Genomic DNA, 18,871 nt, shown 5'->3' with positions numbered 1-18,871 from the left:
ACATCTGTGGACTGCAGTATGCGATGGTATGAAGTAGCACGAGAAGCGGTACCCCCATTCATAACAGAGTACGCACTGTTGCGGAAGGCAAATTGTGGCTTTACAAAATGCGTTGCGAAATGTTGAAAAATCAAAATCAGAAGTCCACAAAGTGCAAGCACCGTGATAAAGAACACACAGCAGATAGTTTACCATGTGAGCGAGAGGAAACAGCTACAAACTGTGGAGTGCTAACAAGTGTCCAGTGACCCAGTTGGGGACCAGGAAATACATCTCGGCTTTCCATGTCATTATTCCCCTTTTTCTTTGCCCCCTCCTCCAGCGGTTCACTCACACAGAGGTCCCTCTAAGAAGTGTGTAAGAAAGACGGTTTATAGAGTGTTCAGAAGTGTGTGGCATTGCAGATGGGATCACGGTTACGCCGTCTGATCTCCCCGTCCCATTATTCATGTTCAGACACTCTGCCTCTTCAAGTGGTCTTGCTGCACTTTTAGCCAAGCATCAATCCAATCATCTTGGCCTATTGTGGGCTGAGGAGCCATCCCGCGCCTCTCTCCCAGGCTTTGAACATGTGCTGGACCAGACATATACAAACCGACAATATCAAATCAGCTGGATTTAAAAAAACTGTGTCCGAGTTGAATGCTTTCAACTACACTCTTACACATTGAAAACAGGTGAAGTTTCAAAAGTGAGATGAAAAAAATAAATAAAAGAGAAACTCATGTGCAAGGAGGAGAATTTTAAATAATACAAACTTATTCAGACGTTGCGGTAGGGCATGTGAGGTTCTTCAACTCGACGAAACGCATCCACTCAGTTAAAAAGCTTTCATCTTTATTTTGAAGAAAGGCTCTAAAGGTGAGGTCTCTTTGTACAAATATTGTATTGGTGTTGTGATTTTTTTTTTTTTTTTTTTTTGTAATTGCACCTAGCTCAAACCCATTGTTCAAATTGCAGGGTGGCATATTTTTCAGAATTTAAGAGAGATGTATTTATTCAAGGGTTGTGTCTCTGTTTGGACTTCAATAAGCAGGTTTAGAGTAAGTGAATTCTAAAAGCTTACGCCTCTCCTGTAAGCATTTTCTTTCTCTCACTCTTGGCACAACTATGACTGACTGGCTTTGCTGAATATGTGGAAATTGTTGAGAGGAAGATCCTCACTGACAATTAAACAACTCTTTCACACTCAGAATCAATGACTTTTTAGACTGATGGCATTAAGAATGAATAAAAATACCTAAAACAACAAAAGGGATGCATACGGTAAAGCACAGGTAAAGCTAGAGTCTTAAACTGACTAAAGTCAAATTTGTGCAACAAGACCAGATCCAAATAATGATAACCTGGAAATAGAAAAAAAAAATTATGCATAACACAACTTAGGTGCTGTGAGATGACTGTTGCATTTGGTGACTGTATAAGTAAAATTAAACTGAACGTGATGAAATGTGAACACTGGATGCTTCTTTCACCTCTGTGTCTACACATCCCTCCAGCAATATAACATACAATACATTCAGTGGTTCAATTAAGTTGTAGTTGTAATAAATTTGTCACCGTGAACATTGTAACTGCATTGCACAAATATGCTCTTTTTTTGTAATCTATCTCGAGTTCAACATTTGACAATGCAAACTGATTATTTATCAAGGTATATGGCACAAATTCTCACTCAGAAAATAAGACTGTATTGAAGTAAGAGAATGCCATCATTGGGCTGCGGCTATTTGGTGAAGGGGGCTCATTTATTTATCTTTTAGGAGGGTGTGTGTGTGTGTGTGTGTGTGTGTGTGTGTGTGTGTGTGTGTGTGTGTGTGTGTGTGTGTGTGTGTGTGTGTGTGTATTCCCAGGGCCTGGACAGGCTATCAAGCATCTATCCATCCTTTGTAACGATCAATATTTATGAATCCCACAGGAGTCGTGGTATGAAGCATATAAACAAGCAATAGAGTAGAGCGGGACAGACCACCGGGCCAACACACACGTACACATATAAAAGCAGCAATATATTAAAGTGCACATGCAATCAAACACACAACGAGAAGATCCACAGATAGACAGGCCATAGAGAGGTGTGGAAAACAGAAGAGGTGCAGGCCAAGAGTCAATACCAGTCAGAAAACTTCATGATCACATGAATAATATTGTAATTAGTTCCTCAGAGTGCCTCCCTGTGTGATTTGCTTAAAGGCTCCATGTGAAATCAGGTGAGACGATGAATATTGATTATCATTATGATTCTGCACTTTAATACTGTCCCAGTGTTGTTGTTTAGGGAGAAAAAAAAATTATCAAGAGTTGTTTGCACATGATTACTTCTGGGTTTTTTATGTGGCTCTATTATCTACAACAATTCCTACTTGGTTAATAAAAAAATCAAGCTGAATGGATCACTGTTGTTGGATCACTGTTGGAGAGACACTGTCAATTGAAGTATAACTTGAAGCTATTTCAGACTCCAGAGAAAGTTTATAGGCAATGTACCCAACTGAGCTCTTTTAATCACATGAATTTTATTACATTTGAACATTTTGCTTTTATTATCATACACAAAAAAATTGTAAATATGCTGAGGTTTTTTTTTTTTTTATCATACTTTAAGTTCAGCTTTAACAGTCTCAATCATAAAGCGTCTGTGAATATTCATGTAATTCCACCAAGTGTGATTTAATATTCCCTCCCTGATTAGGAGAACTGGTTCTAAATTCATCCACAAGGTAAAATAATTTGAGAGAATAAACAAAATAACCATGTACAATCATGCCTTAAAAAGTGTTTCATATTTCTGCAGAATGAAGACTGAAGAGATAAATAAAAGTCAGGGGTTTTTTATGTGTGTTTTGTTTGTATTGATGCATGTTCAAATAACCCGAGGTTAGAAACACATTCTGTACCTGTATCTACTGTCAATATATTAAATATATTTCAGTTCAAATTGAATGCTAATAATTCGACCCCTTCCTCTTGTAAACATATCCCATATATGAAAACATATTTTAATGTATGGGGGAGAATAAAACTTCTCTCTCACACTGATACAAGTTACTCCACACTGGATAAAATAAAGATTTTAAAATCCAAGTGAAGATGGTTCAACTTTAACTGAATGAGACTAAAACGTTTAACTCTAAACTCAATCTTGCGTCCTCTGCTGTTTTCGTCACACTGAATGGGAATAACTGGTTTGACTTCCTGTATTTTTAATATAAAAATGGCAGATCAATGAGCAACTAACGAGATTTGTTGATCCTTGACAGAGGACTTTGTCCGAAAAACACTCACATGAAACATTTACCAACAATTCGGATCTTTTATTTGTTTTGCCTGCATTACATTTATCCTATTTTTATTTTTAAAGCCTTGTTTCCACACTCACCTTTATTGCTCTTTCATCGAAACTTGTTAAAAAAAAAAACCCAAACAATTTCTCTTTTACAAGGTGCATTTTTGTGTCAGTTTCCTGAAGGTACTGCCAAGACCAGTGGCATTGTGGTTAATTCTTACCATCCATTGCAATTAATCCAACCTGCATGACGTTTTACTAGCAGGCAGACGTCTAAACATTCAAAAAACAAACAAGCACACCGTCGGTGTGTCCAATAATAAGTCAAAGATACATAGTGTACACCTTCTAATGTGTGTTTTGTGTCATCAAAGCGCGGGGAAACGTAGCATGTAATTAACATGTCATGATCAATGTGGGGGAGTTTGACACCTTGTAATCACTGTGCGGAGATTAGCGCTCGCAGCCTCGGGAAACGCACGTGCAAACACACACACACACACTGGCCCACAAAGTCACCGCCGGGCTGTCCCTCGCATGCACAACAGCCAAACAAAGACACACATACCCGCACAAACATGACGGCGTGCGTATGCACCTGGCAGCTCAGCTGCTCAGACTTGAATACACACCAGAAACACACACATACGAGCACACAGAGGGCCTGTTTAATATCATTTACATAATGAGAGAGCAGCCACAGTAATAGCTTTTTCCTTTCTCTTATTATCATAATTTCACCCTGGGCGCCAAATGACAGAAAAAGAGAGAGAGAGAGACGGAAAGGCAGAGAGGGAAACAGCAGAAGTGTCTTGTCCTTGTTACCCTGAAACAACTCTTCCTCAAAGTCAAGGCCAACTACCCTCGTCTTCCTCTGGATCCCTCTGTCTCCGTCCCCTCAATCGCTTCTCCTCTAATCTGTAACCATCAAGCCAGGGACTTAGAAAGTGTGTGCATCTACGCACTGTCGTAAAAAATATATACTCGGTATTGAATCAAACTTCGTTCTGTAGGATTACATGTTACTGACAAGTAGAAGCTGCAATTGAAAAAAAACATCCATTCTGGATGATCGCTCTACATTTAAATATCACTGAAATGTTTTGTAATCCTACAATGGTAACAGGTGGACTCAAAAGCATTTTTAACATTTGGTGATAATAATGGCCTTTGAGGGAGAAAATTAGATCAATAGGTAAAACTGCATGAAATATTGCAGTGTTTTCCATTTTTAGAATTGATGTAGAAATGATAAAGAATCAAACAAATAGGCTAAGCATTTCGGTTTGAGGAAAAAAAACAGTAACGTTTCATTTTGATTATTTTGGGGAAAAAAACTTAGACTTGTTGAAATGTAAATGTATTTATTTGAATGTATTGCTTTTATTGCGCGTAAACCATTGTGTTAAACATTAAGGCATGATTTTCTGAAACTATTACCTTCTCGCGATGGTAACAAAACATCCCCAAAAACTTCAGTGATTTTCACTGTTGGCCTGAAAATCCAACTGAAAGCTCCACCTCTGTGTCAATGCAGGAAAATGCAAACTTAAAAAAAAACACACACACACCTCGACCCTGTCTACGAAGTAAAGCTACCAAGTAGAGGAGAATATGGAGAAGGAGTCATGACACTCCGGAGGCCGCCATTGCTGTTGTTGTCCAACTACTTTCACATTTACCATGACCACAATGCGCGTGGTCAGTGAGAGTGTTTTGGAAAAGTGGCATTTTCAACCATCCACATAGACTTACTCAGCGCGTGGAGGTGTTCACCGTATTGTCAATACTATCCAGAGGCAGAATTCTTCCAACCCCATTTGGCTTCAGACCAGTGTTCCTCCTATTTCTCATGCAAGTGTATACCACAAAACCACACAAACCACATTTTCCAAACGCAGGTGCTTCTTTTAAAATCAATGTGTAAATGCCCAATGAACCCCTTTAAAGCCCCTGGAGGACGGTGGGGTCATATTCTACTGAAATCTAAAGAGTAAAAGACATACCGGGCTGCTGTGTCTGTGCATGTCTGCAGAACGTCATCGATTTCTGACAAAAATAAAATAAAAAAAGACCATGTTTCAGCCATAAAAGAGGGATCAAATGTTGGACAGCGACAAGATGTAAAAGCAGGGGGAGAGCTGACGAGGTGGGAGGAAGGAGGAAACAACAGTAATTCCTGAGCTCAATTTCTGTTCTTTTGTTGATTTCTAACATATTTCTTCCGCTTCATTGTCACCAGCAGTCTCCTCTCCTCCATTGTCCGTCTTGATCGTTTTACCCTCCTCCAGTCGTTCCTGACTTTCTCTCACTTACTCCTTCTTTTGTATCCCTTATCTCTCCCCACTGTACCTTCCCTGTACTTACTCCGTTTCTCCTCCACCCACCTTCCCCGATCCCACCCCTCCTCCTCCTCCTCCTCCTCCTCTTCTTCTTCTCCGTATCGACAGAGGAGGTATGCATTTTGCTAAAACATTGGCTGATGAATCATTGATGTTGGTGTTGAGGTTTCAGTGGCGCGGGGGCAGCCGGATGTAAATAAGTGAGGACGAGGCATGGGGTATAGCGAGCTGATATTCAGTCCTCTGTCTGAAACATTGATGAGATATACTTGGGAGTGTGTGGGTGTGTGTGTGTGTGTGTGTGTGTGCGTGCACGCTGGCACGACTGTGAAGGCTATTTAAGAAGGCCAGATATGACAGTTGTTTACAATTTAGGCCAGACGTTAAAGTAGTCAGAGCCGAAGAGAGAGAGAGAGAGAGAGAGAGAGAGAGAGAGAGAGAGAGAGAGAGAGAGAGAGAGAGAGAGAGGAGGATGACAGCTGGCAAAGTGACAACACTGAGGGAGAGTAAAGAGAAAAAGTGAGATAATGTTTCTTGTGTAAGGACAAATATTAACCTGCAATGTTGGCCGTTCACTGGAGGAGACAGAAAACCCAGTGGGATCAAGTGACTTAGCTCATCATGCGAATAACTGCAGACGCACACAGCAAAGTTTTTCTAACCCGACAGCATCGACAACAGTGTTCAGAATAAATCCAGCTTTTTTTCGAAATCCAATGGAAGTTTCTTTACCAGTTCATACAAATGACTTTGTTACTTTGTGAAGTCATTTCTAACATGTTTTTGCCTTAATAAAAGGTTTTTCAAAGAGACCTAAGCTGAGTGTGAAACACATTACAACACAATAATGTAATACCAGTCAACAATATGATAATTTGGGGCTTTGTTAATGAAAATCATACTATTATGTAATAACTTGATGACTATGTAATAAGTTATTACATAATTAAGCAGCATTTATTAATGGAATAACTGCAGCCAATAAAGTGATAATACATACATCGAGCTGCACATATTGGAAAAACACCTCAGTTTGAAGTTTTGTGGTGTTTTATGTTAAAAGGTACCAGTGGATGAGATACTCATCATATTTACTGATTGAAGGCAAACTGCAACTCTCACTCAATCATAGATGTAAAAAAAATCTTTTAAAATTGAATGATATTTTGACAGTAATATTACCGACTTTATTACACTTTGATTAGACAAAAGTGTTGCATTATTGTTCAACACTGAGCCAAAGATGACAAAGATCAGTGCTCTCGAAGGCATAGAAACTGAAATACTCCTTCAAACACACACACCCTCTATCATAGCCAATCACTGTCCCACACCTTCACTTAAAGCACTTTTCAGGCCTCTTAGTGCCTCCCTCCCTCAACTGAGAACCATTAATACAGTCATTTAGTCCACTAATACATCAGTGTGGTCAGCACTCGTACATTATGCATCAGTTCAGGTCAGTGCGCAGTGAACTGTGCTGGTCTTATCTCTAACCACACATTGTAAAGACATTATCCATTTCCCACAGAAAACAACAGTGACACAGTGATGAGTGATTTAAGGAGACTTACAAAGATGCGCCAATACAAACACAAGCACAACGCGTTCCACAAACGCACATGTAGTCCCTGAAGGTCACGAGTTTTATCAGAAAACTTTACACCAACCGACCAACTACCACGTTAAACTAATTTTAGTTTGGACGATACGAGTGTGCGCTCTCTAAAGTTCTGCTAGGAGAAGCAAGCAAACCAATCTAACTGAAACGAACATAGAAAAAGTAAATATCAACAGCTTCTTATTGTGAACTGAACATATCAAGCTGAAGAAGCATGAGAGATTGCACTAAACCAGGTCTGATCTCACTTTCAGGCACACATTTCTGTCATACCACATTTTTCTTGCATATCTGACATCTGAATATAAGTCTTATCTGTCTGAAAGCGTGTTACTTGGAGGGAAGAAAAAGTTGCACGAGTTTACAACACGCATTTACTTTTCCACATTTAGATCATTACTGCACCATGTGAAATCATCATTTCCAGTCTGCCTGTCATTATTTTAGCCCATCTTGTTTTGGTTTTTTTTTAGTATAATAGTTTCCTTTCTCCAGAATTTCATATGTTTTCAAAAACTATAGATACTATCTGAAGCTTCGTTTCCATTTTTTGCTGTTTATATATATGTTGTCACTCTGTTGTCACACAGAGACACCTAAAGGTCCGAGATGGCGTATGGAGGAATGAAATGTGACTTACGGTCAGGAAAATACAGTACTTAAAGATGGAAGTATGAGCTGGGAGAGTGAAAAATATGAATGAGTGATGAATAAGTGACAATAAAACAAGTTAACATTGAAGCACAGTTATTTGAGTCATTCACAAAAAAAGTGAGTCCTGGTTCAAGGGCCGTTCTGTGAGGGGTCAGCATGTTCTCCCTGTGCATGCTTTGGTTTTTCACAGACACCCTGGTGTGAGTGTGTGTTTGTTAGGATGACCTGGGTGATCTGAGCATCAGAGACAGTCTACAAAGTTCTCTCTTCCCTGTGGCACTTCATCGGGAGTGAGAAGGAGCTGCTACAGTCTATTCCTGGACGGCCTCCATCATGTCTATTCTCCTACATATCATACACACTACAATCACAACCCGAGCTCCCAGGCCTACTTCAGGCCTTCTTCTACTTCAGTATTCTTTCGGTGTGAACAGATCTGCTTTCTGAACTTTGAACGCAGCAGCAGGACTTGAAACTGTGAGGCTTGATCTCACAATATTTGAATCATGCTCAGGTTTCTAGTTCCTGGTTTCCCTCAGCTTTGACTTTAAAATGTGAGTCGAACCTGAAACTATCTGTACTTATAAGACCCTGGCAGTGGCATCGATGACATGCACTGTGAACCAAAGTCAAAGAAACATAACTGGCTACTAGGCAAGTGTTCTATTATATGAAATAATATCAGTTTTATAAGTTTATCCCAGCATGAATCTGTAAACAAGCAAAACCTCTGACCAAGTTTCCAGAAAAAAACAACGCTGGACCTGCTTTTCCTAATGCTCAATTACCGGTCAGCTCACTGCCGTGCATTTATTTTACCACCACACCGATTCACTGTACTTGAAACTTTATATGAGCAAGGAAGTTTTTAATATCTGCTGTTTAAATGAAATCGTTCATGTCTGAGTGGGCGCACACACACACACACACACACACACACACACACACACACACACACACACACACACACACACACACACACACACACACACACACACAGCTTTTAACCACACAGTAAAACCCCATTATCTCCTAACCACAGAAAACAACAGCGCCTTAAGGTTAAAAAAAACCAAACTCTCTAAAGCCCGTTAGTGATTCACCGCAGGGCAGAGCACTTTAGACTGGTGTTTTACACTTAACCACACTTTCTAAAGCACATTACCCACTCACCACAGTTTATGTGTGTGCTTCCCTTTTCTGAAGTCTTTGTTTCACGTTGGCAGTGTGTGTGTGTGTGTGTGTGTGTGTGTGTGTGTGTCCTACCGTTTCCTGGCTGTGTGTCCATGTACATGTAATATGACACTTTAATGAAAGGGAAGAGAGAGACGACAGAGGAGAACTGCACTGAGCAACATACGGGGTGAAAAAAACAAAAAACAAAAACAGAAAGACAGACAACACATGTGGACATCAATACTGTCAAACCGCAAAGTCACATCAGACACACAGGACGATACGCAGACTGTGTTACAGCTCAAAAAACAAAACAAAAAAAAAAAAACAGCAGACAGAGGCAAAGATGTATGGTGAAAAAAAGAGGTATAATACAAACATGAGCGAGCTTTGAAAAACTGCAGAAAGTAGTTTTTACTAAAAAGGGGAAAAAAGCGACAAGAAAAACAAGAGCAAGACATCCTTGCAGCGAGACAAAGACAGAGAAAGAGACAAAGAAAGAAGTGGGAGAGCGAGTTAACAGTGAAATTCAAAGAGAGGAAGTGCGACGGGGCGGCAGCAGTACATCTTGATCAACAGATGACTGATCATATCAGCACCGGCCATCTTTCACCAGCCGCCGTTTGACGACACAACGTGACCCCCTGTACACACACACCGGCGCACATAAGCACGCCCCCGCGCGCACGCACATCCATTTCCCCCGACGTACCCCGAGGCGGGAGCATCAATAACGGATGGCCTGGCCAGGGGCCTCCACTCACTCACACACACACACACAGCCGCGCACGTTCACTCGTTCACACGCCAGCGTGTGCACAAATACACCCCCACGTGTGACGCGCTGTCTCGTATTCATGCATTCATTCGAACGCGCACGCACACACACACACAAGATGGTCAAGCTAGAGGAGAATAACAGGAATAAATTGGAGACACACACACACACACACACACACACACACTCACACACACACACACACACACACACACACACACACACACAATAGCCCCACAATATGACTGTGTGCCCCCAGGCCTCAGGTCTTACCCCCTCCCCTGGACTCCGTGTCCTCCTGCTGCAGCGTCTCTGTGTTTACTGGTGGCAAATATCTGGAAAGAAAACCTGGATAAAATGTACTATATTGGAGATCATGAACAAATAAATATTTAAATATACATTTTTTTAATGTTCTATGACTACTTTGAATATTAAAAATTAAGGTTAATTATTTAAATGAAGTGGAAGCAGTTGGTGCCACAAGCGAATTTAACTTCACTTCATGGTTTACTTTTCTAAGCTATGTTCATTGTTCATCTTCATGAGTGTTCCCCATAATATATAACAATATAATCTCAAGATGACTGTTAAACATTTTGGTAACACTTTATTTGAAGCCCCCCTGTATAACACATTATAAGTAAATTTATGAAGCATTACAATGCCATTATAACACATGTAGCTATAGTTATAAACATTCATAGATGATCACAACGCCAGGACCTAACCCTAACCCTAACCCTATGCTGTATAGTGAGTTGTAAAGCATTGTGATCATTTATGAGTGTTTATAACTACTTATGTATTATACCGGGTGCTTAAAGTAAAGTGTTACCAACATTTTTTTGTGATTTTCGAATAATTACAGTTGTCTTAAATCAAGAATGTACGTGAGCTTGTGGATGTACCTTTCCTTTCCTCATAAACAGCTGGATACTGATGGATGAAAAAGTGCAGAAAATGGATGGATTGTTCTCAATCTGATGCGATGGTTAAATGTTGCCAACTTCTCTCATCTAATTCGACCTTTGGTTTGGAAAAACATCTTGTGAGACACAGTAAAGCTAAGGCGAACCCCAGTTTATACATTTACCCTCCAACTATGTGTGTTACACAGCTGAAGTACAAGCAAAGCAACACCCGGAGGGTTTCTCATGAATTCAGTTTGTTTGCAGAGAAATGTGTTATTTTCAACAGCTTTTTCTGTTTTCATGTGGAAAAAAAAATCAAAACACCTTCACATATTGATTTGTTGGGACCTTTCAAAAAACGCTCTAGAACTCTGCTTGGTCCTCCACGTGAAATTTTCTAGGTTTAAGCACTAATGCTAAGGGTTTTTCAACGATATATATATATTTTTTTTTTCTTCAAAAAGTTGAATTAGATTATTTTCAAGATTTTGATCAAACCTAGAATTTTAAATCAAACTGAGACAAAATGATGCATTTCTAAGAAAAGGGGGATTTAAGCCCTAATGGTCAAATACAGTATGGAATTTCCACTGATATCGTTCATGTCTGCGTTAAGTCTCTTAAATTTAGCTAAGAACATGCTGGAATCAAAATTTTCATCCTTAGAGTGAAAAACTGGAATTCTAATAAATCACTACCACTTTTTTCAACCTTCTGTTTTCTTTGTAGATGCAGTGACCATCACTGAAATCATTTTTACTCATCAACATTATTAAAGCAAACGTTAATAAATCTGAAAGCTTACAAGTGTATTCAGCTTCTTTCATCATCAGCGTAATGCAGGATGGATTTTAATCGGCTGACATCAAATTTACTTTATCGAACATCCAAGAAGATGCTCCGCTGAAGACAGACTGAGATTTAAAAAGACAAGACGAATTAAGCGAATGAGAGCGGACGAGATGAGCAGGAGGGATCAGGAGGTGGATAGAAGGTGGCGCTGTGTCTCCAGCCTCATGGCTGACAGCTCCGAGGTGTAATAGGAGTGCACTTTAACACCTGAGTCCACCACATGCAGGAACACATGGCTTCAAATGAGCTTTCCCACTGTCCTTTTGCTCTCTTTCATCTTTTACTTATATTATGTAGTGCTTCCGTAGCTTTTGTTTGGTTCCTCCTTTCTCTTTTCCTTTGACGTTAATAAACAAACACACCTGGTGTCTAGTTACTCGAGGCCGCACATGGGTTCTGCTCACTCTTCAAATACAAGAGCAGTACTAGATCAATTCTTCACAGCACACATCTAATCATCTTACCTCTCCACGCTCTTAGCTCCGTGTGCGTCTCTTTGTTCCGCGCTGGTCGGAGTCCACTTCACCGGCATTGTAGTTACCAACAGTGTGGACCAGGTGGACCAACACGAGTGGCCCGGAAAAGAGAATCAAATTAGGAAAGTGGCCGAAACTTTGCAGACATTGTTTTAAACCAAGGCGCATGAATAAATCAGTTACTCCGATATGTGGAAAAACAACATGAAGCTGAGATGCATCACTACAACTCCACAGACATCGAAAAGATAAATACTGAATCAAAGACCCACCGGCAAACAAAGCAAATGGAGATTTACTCCAGTTATCACTCAAAACCAATGTATTTGATGACTTTCCAAACGAAACAAATGACTGCGTTGTTCGACTGAGCTGTGCTGTTCCACTACTTTAATGGCTGGTTGACCAAGTGTTCTCCATTACCAAATGTTTCCCTCATGCTAACAAATTAAAGTGATGTACAGTGGCAGAAGTCCAGACTCCTGTGGGAAGCGTGGCCCACCCCTCGACTATTTAATAACACATACAAATTTGCGGCACATAAAGCTGTCTCCACTCCTTAATTGGACGCTTTAGTTATTCCCGTTAATGTTAAATACTGGCAGAAAGGGTTTAAAGACTCATTAACACACACACGCAGATTAACACTTACACACACCTTAAGGTTGTAAGGCAGACTGAACTATGCTCACACACTGATACACACACTGAAAGCTATGTTGTAGGTGGGCTACTGCGCATACACATGCACACACACACTGACACACTGAGGATAATTATTACCTTCATATGCAAATGCCTGCAGTGCTCGCCTGGCAGCCCAGCGTTTCTTAAAGTGTGTACTTTTCTTATTTAATTAATTAAAACAATCGTCAATGAACTTTAAATTAGTCCAGCATAAAATAATCATTTCCAAACTCTGTGTGTGTGTGTGTGTGTGTGTTAATAATTAGCAGGCAGTAAAGCGGCTGTGTTAATTGCATTTAGGATCCTGCCTGGGGAGAGAGAGAGAGAGAGAGAGAGAGAGAGAGAGAGAGAGAGAGAGAGAGAGAGAGAGAGAGAGAGAGAGAGAGAGGAAGAAGAGAGAATGTGTGTGCACGCACACACGTGTGCGAGTGAGAGAGTTTCATCTCTTGTTCCTGAAATAAAGAATTCCCATGCATTTTCAGATATAAAATGGAGCGAGGAGCCTGGAGGAGCAGGAAAACACACACACACTCACTCACACGCACGCACGCACGCACACACACGCCGCCGTCCAGCTCACACACGCTTTTTCATTCACTCACACTGGCACGCACTCGCGCACAGCCCCTGGGAGGATGGCGCTAACCTTAATTAGCCTAACACTGTGGTGAAATTGATTGAAATGCAGAACATCAATTATTAAGCCTAACTGTTTTCATAACCCCACACACACCCCACCATGTAGCACATGTAGGGGGAGGGGGAGGGATATTAGCGGGGTGGAGGTGTGTGTGATGATAAAAAAAAAAAAGAAAGGTATGAGTGTGTGTGTGTGTGTGTGTGTGTGTGTGTGTGTGTGTGTGTGTGTGTGGTGCGACAGGATGCCGTCGCACAATGAAAAGACAGAAAGGGTGAGCGAGCCTACATGTGTAAGCTGGCCAATCGTTTGTGGCGCTGCACTTTTACAATTTAGAGGGGAAAAAAAGATGAATGGAGCAGAGAGAGAAGAGAACAGGTAACAACGGAATTCACCTTGGGGGGTGGGGGGGTATTGCTGACCACCCATCCACAACACTGGAGGGAAAAAAAAATAATCCACAAAAATTTTTAATCTCTGCTTTGGATGAAATCCACAAAATCTGTGATGGAAATTTTTTTAAGTAAAGATTAGTTTGCAGGAAAAGGTGATTGCAAAAGCTACAAGATGACGTGGTAAATGACCTTCTGTAAATCTTCATGACATCAACATCACAACTTAATCGAATGTCTAAATAAGAAAAAAAAAACTGTCAATATATCTGTCAATCAGCTAAGCTGACTTAAACTTGTTAAACTCATACATGCTGAATGTGGCGAGTGAGTAAATGTAACAGGAGTGTCAAAGAAAACCTGTCAAACATGGATTTTTTTTATATTCAACAACCAAAAACATCAGACAAACATGGTCACACATTGGGACGTCCCTGCTGAGTGTTTTTCATGTTGACTAAATGAAAGATTTCATTTGATTCCAGCATGGTTATATGCCTGCGTTCTTCTGGCACAGCCGACGTGCTGAACTATTTTTATTCTCGTGCTGGTTCAGCAGTGTCGTGAAGCATGGCTGGAGGACAGTTATGCAGCATTCTAAAATGAATAAAACACTGTTTTTCTTGATTATCACTTCTGGTGCCAACAAAAAAAAAAGGACTCAGATTGTATGAAAACATTGACTAAATATGTTTAATTTAACGGTCATTGATTAGAAACTCAGATGAAGATCGTCCCTGAAATGCACCGACCTCCCCAACAGCCCTAAATGGCTCTCGGTGACCCTTTGAACTCAACTGAACTGCAGGTCACTTTGGGGTGACACCATTGACGCCGTTGAAACCACAAACACACTTCCTGCTCGTTCAGCTTTACGGCCTCTTTTTTGGTTGATCCACTAATTCACAGGTGACCCGTAATAACACCAAATGCATTCAAAGTCCACTTTCTGAACTGATTTGTGGCAAAGCCATTCAAAGTGATTATTGGGCAAAACATTTTGGCTATTTGCGTCACAGATGCTTGATTCCAGGCTGGGCTGTTTTTTTTTTATTTCATTGATGAAGCAGACAGAACTGGAGGAGACGAGTTAAGAGTTCTGGTGAGTAGGATGTCACTCAGTCGGTAGAAAGTAGACATTTTATTTATTTATTTATTTATTTTACTTCTTTGTCTTTCTTTTGATTGTTTCGATAAATGTTGGAACTTCAAAAGTGCTCATTTTTAGTCCTCAACACATTTCTAATAAACTTTCATGGGTGAAAATTTGAACAGAAAGACATGAAAAATCTAATTAAAAAAAAAAAAGCCTAATTACTGTAACACAAAGAAAGATGCTATATGTGAGTTAACTTGTGTGAACTGCTTTGAATACAAAGCCTGTGAGCTGTGAGCTGACATAAAAGAATCAACACAGTCTCTCCCTTGAAAAACCTTGACCAGAGGAGATCTCCATCCTCTCCTCCTTCAGCCACACGGTGCTCAGTCCCCGACTCGGCGACTCGCTGACCTCCAGTCTATCTTTGTCCCGGCGCTGCCACGACCCACTGAGTCAGTGGAAAACTCATTTAGGCCTAATTACATGGGCCAGGCTCCTACCTCTCTCTTACTTGCTTTCACGGAAGAGCCACTTTCTTTCTTTCACCCCCCTCTCTTTTCTCCTGCGCTCTTTCCCTGTCCTTTTCTCTTTGCTCTCCCGTTTCTTGCCTCCTCGTGCTCCAGTTACCAGATCAAGGTAGCCCTGCACTACTGGCCAGCCAAAACAAACACACACACACACACACACACACACACACACAGAGGATATCCAACACTCTAGTGTGGCCAAGAGGCCACAGGTACACAAGGACAAAGGCTTTTCGATGGTGCATTGTTATTTCTTTGGGGTCAGCAATAGGTTAGGGCCCAGTCTTAATTAGTTGACATAACTTATACATGATTACCTTTCTTTGAGTCCTATAGTCAGCACACACACACACACACACACACACACACACACACACACACACACACACACACACACACACACACACACACACACACACACACACACACACACACACGTGGAGAGCACCTTTCTAAGACGTATGGCCAACAAGCACCCAGGGTTTACCTACACCCCGTATCTCCTGTCCCCGGGGCACAAGCACACTTCAGCCAGTCCAGGAAAGAAACACGCCGACACGTATCGAGCGTCGTGTCTAAGGTTTAAATGGAGGGGTCAGGTAGGTGAAATGTAAGGAACCCCGGGACGTCAGATGGCACAAACAGCAACGTCAGAAACAAAAGTCATATTAATGATGGATGACAGTCTGGGGTCAGCGGCTCGGGTCGTATGTCAGGACCTGCTCCGACACCAGGAATTAAAGATGGCAGCAGACGGTGGGAGTTTAATGTGTTTTTAAATATCAGCAGGTGTGACGGGTCAGACATTAACATACAGACAGAAACAGGTGGAAAATATGCTATCAAAGGGCAAATAAATGAGACTTTACTTGCACTTTGATTGCGAATGAGCAGCCCAGCAAGTGAAAGTGAGAAAAATACAATTTGTCATTATCTAGAGTCTATTCGAGAGCTCCTTTTTATAAATGTTAACACAGTAAGTTATTGCAACTCTGCCATATAATGTAGCTAAACTATTTCCTATTGGAAGTGGTTGTTCCATTTATGCCAAGCAGAAACATGGATTAAAGCAGAAAACACTTATTGTACCAGAATCCCTTCAATCTTTTTATAACTGTAATTCTCATTCTATTGTTAATAGTAATAGTCATAATAGTAGTAGTAGTAAACTTGACTAGACAGTCAGATGGGATCCGCTCTAATGTCCCGAGCTGAATAAACCACAACCAAAGATGCATGAACAAACTGTGATGGTGTTGTTAGAAAGCAAAGCACAGCAGAAGCTTTGCATGTAAACAAATGTTTTTTTCTTTTCCTCCCCCAGTGAGGATATTTTATGCAGAGAGCTGAAGTTGCTCCCACAGGTTCACTCCTGGTATAAAACATCTGCTTTGAGAACAATTAATAAACTAATACCCCTATGGGTGCTTTTCAGTACTGCAGATTTTTCTCAATTATCCAATTTGATTATCCAGATGATTACATATGCATGACTGCAAACATTAATCTTGAAATATTTTATATTCACTGTTTTTAGTTTAGTGCAGTGAGGTTGTGACAGTCACTAAATATACAAATAACCTTCTCAAAAATACTCCGTTCAATCAGATTAGTTACGAGAAGATGGTTACATTTTAGTGATGGTGAAGTTAACCTGTCAAATGGATCATTTCTGTGGCTCTCAGTAACAAGTCGGCTCATTTCTGACAGAGGACCTGCTGTGTTATCGAGTGTGGTAAAATCCTCTGCTGTAGTTCTCGATCTTTGCTTTTTCTCCACTCGGTTCATTTCTGCTTGCCTGTTACTCGACTTGAAAAATATTTTCAAAAGGGACTGACTGATAAAAAGCAGTTTGGCCAACACTGAGTGGGAGCAGGTTGGGAAAATCTGTTGAATCACAGCCGTCAGGCTCTCAGAAAACTAGTTTAAAGAGAAGGAGGTATTTTTAAATTCCAATATTAAATGTTTGTGGGGATTTTTATCAATAATGAATCAAATAAATCGTTTGCCTGAATGTTCTCTTAGTTCTGAATAATTTCTTAAACTGGAAAGCTGTGTAATTTCACCACTTTTCCAGGAATCACATCACAGTGGGAACCTTGCTGAAGCTTCTATCAGCAGGAAAGTAAATGAAATGTGTGCCATCAACACTCGGGGTACCTGCAATCCCTCACTCTGTTTCTGTGTAAATCCAATGAATGAGAAGTGACTGTGCTGCCTCAGAATCTATGAAACGCCACAACTACAATGAAATAACCCAATCTTTATGCGGCCCGGTATTGACAGAAATATTCCTAATTATGAGTGGATGGTTATCAGATCAGAGAAATGAACTCTTTGTGCACCAATCAGCCACGCGTTCATGCGAAATCCATAGTGGCACGATGTGTACCGCCGTGACTGTAATTTACCAACCTGAATCGTTCTCTCATGGTTATTGAAAAGCATTTTGCGTCTGCAGCCCGCTGCTGCACAGAAAGAAAGGCCCCGTTACAGCACGCCCGGTCGATACCTGCCCCATAAACCAGACGCCACGGTCGCAGGAGCTAACCTGCTCGCGTCTATAAACCATTCAGAAACATAAACACGAACTCGAATCTGTTCTGCAGCCGCAACGGATAAAAATGACTGCCACCATTACCAGTCTATATTACACTTCCAGAAAGTTTAGGTACACTCAGGATATGGTATTAATTTGTTTGGGAAATGCTTACTGCTCTGTTCTGTAATAGGGCTCTGGGGAGTGGATGAGATCCAAGGCCAAATCATAAGGAAGGAGGGCAAGCATCAACAACAAACAGCCTAATGATGCTCTGGTAATGGAGCGCAAGTGGGTCACTTAGGACGAGTACTTACTCTGGCATGCAGACGCGCGCATGGCAATATGTGCACTGACAAAATAAAAAAGAAGCAGACACAAGCCCTGGTAGGTGACAAATATTTGCACAGAACATATGTAAATGAACCAAACGTGATGTAAACAAAAAAATGTGCCCTCAGGTACAACAATTAACTCGTTTGGTACATTTGAGACATAATGACTTCAACTAATTTGCTTGTTACTGATAAATAACCAACAGCTCATACACTCTCTCGGAGATTATTCACTCTGAGTTGACCAAGCCTTTTAACTGCAAAGGTTTTGTTGTTGTTGTTGTTGTTGTTGTTGTTTTTAAATGTGTTTTAATGTGTCTGGGATGTTTAACTGCGAGACCTTCATTTTGCTAAGTAGCCGGCTGCACTATACGCAGAAGGGAGGGGTTAAAGGTTTCACTCACTGACAGTAAACAAATCTAAATAATTCAGACAGAGAAATTAGCATCTTATTTATTTCTTACTTAGCAATTACCGTTTCGGGGTTACGACCCACCGTCTGCGAGTGTGTGCCCGTCTGCGAGTGCATCTGAAGGAGGAAGATTTAAAACGCAAC

This window comes from Salarias fasciatus (genome assembly GCF_902148845.1).
Source record: "Salarias fasciatus chromosome 7 unlocalized genomic scaffold, fSalaFa1.1 super_scaffold_4, whole genome shotgun sequence".
NCBI lineage: Eukaryota > Metazoa > Chordata > Actinopteri > Blenniiformes > Blenniidae > Salarias > Salarias fasciatus.
This window is presented reverse-complemented; position numbering follows the sequence as displayed.